The 6,000-nt window shown below is 30.2% G+C and overlaps 1 protein-coding gene across 7 annotated transcripts in view; it reads left to right on the top strand.

Moving 5' to 3' along the window:
• The window catches only part of LOC117119451 (inactive rhomboid protein 1-like), a 68,155-nt gene that overhangs the window by 9,442 nt on the left and 52,713 nt on the right, over positions 1–6,000 (top strand). Inside the window, exon 1 of one of the 7 annotated variants that reach the window (XM_033264279.1) lies at positions 3,201–3,292. The exons of the other annotated variants lie outside the window; for them this stretch is intronic. The gene's annotated coding sequence lies outside the window, so the exon portion shown is untranslated. Of the gene's footprint in view, positions 1–3,200; positions 3,293–6,000 lie in introns of those variants that run through there. 7 annotated transcript variants of the gene reach the window in all.

Here is a 6,000-nt window from a genome sequence, read left to right as displayed (position 1 = left end):
GTTTGCAGATACACTTTTTTTTTTATAGGAACACATTTTATATTAAAAGAACCCTGAGGCTGGAATTGCTTAAAATGAACAAAAAACGAGGCTGAGGTAAAAATAAATGTCAAATACAAAATAAGAATAAATAGAAAACCAACAAATCTTATTTTTACCTTATTTGCAGTAGGTGTGAGTACTGCAAGTAATACATTCTATAATACAGTAGACCTACAGTAATGTGCTGTACAATGATAATTTCTGTTTGGAAAAAAAACAAAAAGAAGCAAAATACGAATATTTTGAGCCTGAAATTGGCCAAAAATTAAGAACACTAAGTCCGGGCAAAATTTTGCTGGTTCTTATAAAATTTAAAAAGTGTACCAAATTTTATACCTTGTTTGTTAGTACTTGACTGAAGTATGTGTGTGTAATGAGCACTACTGTATAGGTATTGTGAAAATAAAAGCAAATATTGTACTAAATCATAACTTACACAATAACAACTGAGGATTAAAATATACTGAGGATAATAAATAACTGGTGGTTAATGGCAATGGTATTATGGTCATGCAGGCAGTACTAGCATAATATTTTAATTTGATTTTACAGTAATTTATTAGGAAATATCTGATAAACTAAATGCAATGGGACGTCATTTATTCATAACAAGTGATTTTATTAAACCGGATCTAAAACTTAGATTAAAACTCTAAAGACATGGGTTATTTGCTATAAGTGTTCGATGATAAAAACTAATGATAATAATTATTAAATAATAATAATAATAATAATATAATAATAATTATAGTGATAGTAATAATGAAATGATAATAATAAAAACAATAATAATAATAAATACACAATAATAATAATAAATACACAGAACAAAATTCATTAAATAATAATAAATAAATAATACTTTATTGTCATAATGTTATCTATTAAAGAACCTGATGATTATCAAAGTTTAAAAAAATTGAATGAAATTATTTTATGTTCTTAAACCAAGTGCACTTTGTACAGACTATATTTTTCATGTTGTACATCTGAGTGCCTATGGAAATGTAATCTTAAAGCGGATTACAGCCTCAGTGAAAATCAAGGCTAAAATGTCCACACGTCGTGTTAATACCTTAGTCATGCATTTTGAATTCAAGCGTTTAGAATTCTGTTGAGAGGTTCTGCCGTGTGGTTCACGCACCGTTGTAGGAAAGTTAAAGATATGGTTGAGTTGTGAAGTCTTTATCCGTAAGATCTCGTAGGTTGACGAGTCACCTTTTAGTATAGGAAATAGGATGATTACTTGCCTGGCGTTGATTATTACTCATCGAAGTCTACAAACGTAAAATGCATAGGACTGTAGGTTTTAAGAGGTTACATAAAATATTCTATTGTAATGTGTTGTTTAACATGCAATTTATTAAAGGGGGTTTTTTCTCCTTTACATTCTCAGAATGATTCTTTTTACCTGTCTTCACTTTCCTTATTTAAGGCCAAGTTAAAAAAAAGTAGTTTTTCGTCCTAATGTTTTTTAAAAAGAAGAATTAACTCCGAGATGGCAAATCTAAGATGGTCGATAGGAAACAGCTAGTACTTTCTCACTTTTACCAAGCAGACACATTGAAAGCAAATAAAAGAAGCACTAGCCTAGACATGATTCATGCCATGTATCCCCAACCACGACCGATTGAGAGGAATTTTGCTGATGTAAGTTAGCAAAATTTTCATTCATTTTGTAAAATAAAAGAAATATTTAAAAAAAAAATGGGTGAGGCAGAGGAAATGGATGGGCAAAGGACGAGAAACTAGTATTATTTTTTATTTGGCCTAAAGTGCTGATTTTTCAATCTTTGATGTTCATTTTTTAGGGTCTTAATGAGATAGTGTCTAACTTTAATATGATTTTTTAAAAATTGAATAACAATTAGTGTAATATAATTATTGAGGATATTTGAATTGTTTACATTTTAGATAAAGCATTATCCAGACTACGGTATCAAATTTCATTTTTCAAAAGCATATGACGTGCCAAAATGTGGTCGTGATGACATCACATCATGACCATATAGGCACATCATGACTGTATATAAGCATACAACAGTTTGAGAAGATTTTTAGTATTTCTGTGTATGCCTGGCATATAGATAAGAGAACCATCCCCCCACCCCATTTTTATTTCCCTGTATTTAAAGACGACTCCCTGTTTTTCGATCATAATTTTCTATTTTAAGCCTTGTTGTATATATGCAAATATATACTGTACAATAAACCATAACTAGGACAATGAAATGTAACGTTAATGATAGCAAACACGTTTTTACAATATGAATATTCAATTTCAGGATCCTCATATTACCTTCCTTGAGAGTTATCAGTATTAACGATATTGACGGCTGGTACTACTATATGTTTTATATTATGATAGCTAGTGGTAGGCATAATTATAGTACCCTTCAGGCATATACTGTAGTACTCAAATTTTGTAAGGGAAAGGTCTGGTAAAAAGTGATACAGTAGCCTACGGTACTAACTCAGCATGTAGGCCTACATAGAGAGTACTGAGTATATGAAAAGAAAAGCCTTAATATTTTTTAATATGATATCTATAAATTATTCTACACTGCTCCCAAGAGTCCTTTATAAGTCATAGGAGTCTTTCAGAAATTAAAATCTTTTTTTTAAAATGTTTAGTTCAATAGCTAAATTAATTCCAGAATATTTTTTAACTTATTTTCTATGCAATTTGCAATGAACCTATTTATTATCAAAATCAAATTCTTGGCCTATGTATAACACTATTAATTACAGAAATTTGTAAATGTTGTGGTCATCTATTTTCATATTTTAAGACATTTTGAGAATTGTAATCGGTGCTACTGTACATTAAAAATCTATCAACTATGATATTATTAGTGTAATGGTTTATAGAAGAAGAATTACTGTAAAGTAATAAGATTTGATATTAATCTATTTACTATGGCCATATATAAATTTGGTATGTTTTAACAGGAATTACAGTAGGAAATTAACATACCACATGTCTATTAATAACAAATGTTACAATGTGGGAAACCTCTGGACTTACATAGCTTTTCAGTCTATTATTCCATGACCTAAAATTTTGTGTTTATGTCTATTTTTAGATTACTGATTTCTAAGCAATTTGTTAGAATGACTCATTGTGAGCCCTATGTGATAGCATAGCCATTTTGCAGTACAGTAATTACAATCGGTTTCAAAGGTCTATAGCTGATATCTCCTCGTTGACTATTTATATTACTCAGTATTTTCTGCCCATCAAGTTACCGTAAGTTTTTTTCATGAGTTACCTACACAATTAAGTCTTCCCTCTTACCTGCTGTATGACTTGTTCTGGACATTTTAAATAAATTTGTTTAGTTATGAATTAGGATAACATTTACTCTGTGCATATTTGTATTTTTCAAGTTGCTGTACGTGTTGACAGTGACTAAATGTTTAGGCTATTGGTAGGTACAGTAATATTTTTATGTTTTTTATTTCAGTTGTGTAATAGAGTGACTACTGTCTATGTTTACCGAGCAAGGCTAGTGGAGTTTTAATATTTTTATGTGTTTCCCACTATTTCAATAAAGAACAAACTTCCCTTTATATGTTTTATAATTCAATTCTATAGTTTTATAGGCATGGACCTATATACAGTAATGCTTAGAATAAGACCATGATACTTTAACCATTCAATCAATCGTTTCATTTATTTCCAACATTTGGTGCATGTGATGCCGTTCGAAAAAAGAAATAATAAAAAAAAGATGTCTTGAGTAAAGTCTTTAATTGGCCAATTTAATAGCCTTCAACTTGGAATAAGTTCAGAGAATATTTGTATAAAAATTGAAGCGGGTATTACAGAACTATGTTTTGAAAATTGTGTTCAAGAAGTGGGCTGTCTTTAACAATTAATTTTCAAATCAGTAATTCATTAAGTGATCATTGCGATTACGTGTGCGATTATGTGCAGTAGTCTAGATCGAATGTCGTGGAGGTGGTCATCAAGAAAATCCTTTAAACCGGGTTTGAGTGCATTTGCATGAAAATGGTAGACTATCTCGTAGATAAATGCCGTATTATATTTGCATTTACTGTATGTTATAAGCTATAACATCCGCCTACTGGTAAATTAATTGCATGAATGTCCATAAAAGACTTCACGTCGTTGTCAGTTTTCTTTTGTGCGGATCAATGCTGTCAATTACTGTACTGTTTTTTAATGGATGGAACCATTTTTGGTAAATTATATGTGTAGGTGCATTTTATTTTTTTTATATTCGCCAAAGTACGAAAGTACAGGTTTTGATTTAAAACAATATAATATATATTATGTCTCGTACAGTAACTATACCTGTTCATAGAGTATGTGTAGATTTGTCTTGTGAAACGAATTGTTGCTAAAGTGATGAAGTTTTCTATTGGCATATCCTTGGTCTATTATTATGATAATAACAAAATAATAATGTAAAGTAATATTGGATGACAGTAACTCCCATAAGGAATTAACAGGTACAACAGAAAACAAAAGCCTAATAAAGGCTATCATAGGCTTGTAATATTTTATCGGTTTCCTTGCACTAGATGGTAACCTTGATAATATATTGACAAAATGATGTAGAATCATACTCTACATGTAATTCTAAGGTACAGTAAATCATTGGTACAAATAGGAGTAAGTTAAGGCTGTGTTTCCGCAACACTCATTATCTGATAAATTATCAGAAAGTGGCCATTTTGTAATTTTTCGCTGCGGAAACGGTTCCTAAATTATCCAATAAATTTTCGTATGAGAATCAGATAAGTTATTGGAAATTCCCTGAATGCAAAAATAAATAAACTTTAACCGATGTCAAATCATTGTCATGAAAAGAATTATTGTGGGTAGTATTTTAAACACTTGATAATACAATCGTTAATGTACTGTACCATAAAGCACATTTGCTTGAACAAGTCTAGCATTCTCTTTCGTCTTCTTTTCAATCCCTTTATATATAAAGTGCAGTAAAGTCAAACACCATTGTGACTGTACATTTCCCAGTGTGAATAGTACCGAACAATTTTGTTCTTGGCCTAGGCCTATCTATCTCGTGCAAAAACTGAGTCAACTGCTGGGTCAACAAAACAAATGTTTTGATGTTGAACACATTGCAGTGTTGTCCATAATTTTTGCATGATGGGATAAAAAATTTGGAGGGAATTTTAAGATAAATTTATCGGAAAAATGGTCGGGAAATTACAAGTGCTGTGGAATCATGGACTATGATGATGAGTCTGTGCTTGTTTTCTTGCACAAAAGCCATTGTGTACCAAGAAGTTTCGTATCGCGGTATTATACTGTACATTATGCACAATTTCAATAATCTTAAATGTATTAGGATGTATCACATTTCTTTTAGCAAGTCAGGAAGAGCAGTATACCCTAGAATCAGAACAAACAGGTTGAGAATCCATTCATCCCTTCAGCCATTAGAAATTTCAAATTATTTAAATGGTTAAATTGGTTTAAAAAGTAGAAAAAAAATTGTAATAAATATTCAAGAAATTACAAAAATAAGTGATATTTGGAAAATCAAATTGGATTTAATAACATTTAGAAATAAATATTTGATATACCCTTTAATATAAAGGGTACTTGGTTTTGGTAGAGAACAAAAAATAATTAAAATTTAAAATAATTAAAAAAAAAATGGAAAACTTGAATAAAATAATTAAAAATTTGCAAAAATTATTTTAAATATGAAAGAAATATGAAAAGTAATTATGATTATATTTTATGTTTTTATTATCTTCATTAATATTACCACTGAACTATAGCTGTCATTTAAACTGCATCACAATGTAAATAGGGAGCCTTCGATTTGTTCAATGACAATGCTAGAACAGAATCATTTATGCACGACCACCCTACCGTGCGTCCTATGTTCTCTGCATACGTTGATTTGGCCAAATCCACGCGACAAGAAGAACGTAACATTCTCGCATGCACAG

The sequence above is a fragment of the Anneissia japonica genome, unplaced genomic scaffold (genome assembly GCF_011630105.1).
Source record: "Anneissia japonica isolate Jap-2015-1 unplaced genomic scaffold, ASM1163010v1 scaffold287990_len610157_cov183, whole genome shotgun sequence".
Lineage (NCBI taxonomy): Eukaryota > Metazoa > Echinodermata > Crinoidea > Comatulida > Comatulidae > Anneissia > Anneissia japonica.
This window is presented reverse-complemented; position numbering and strand designations above follow the sequence as displayed.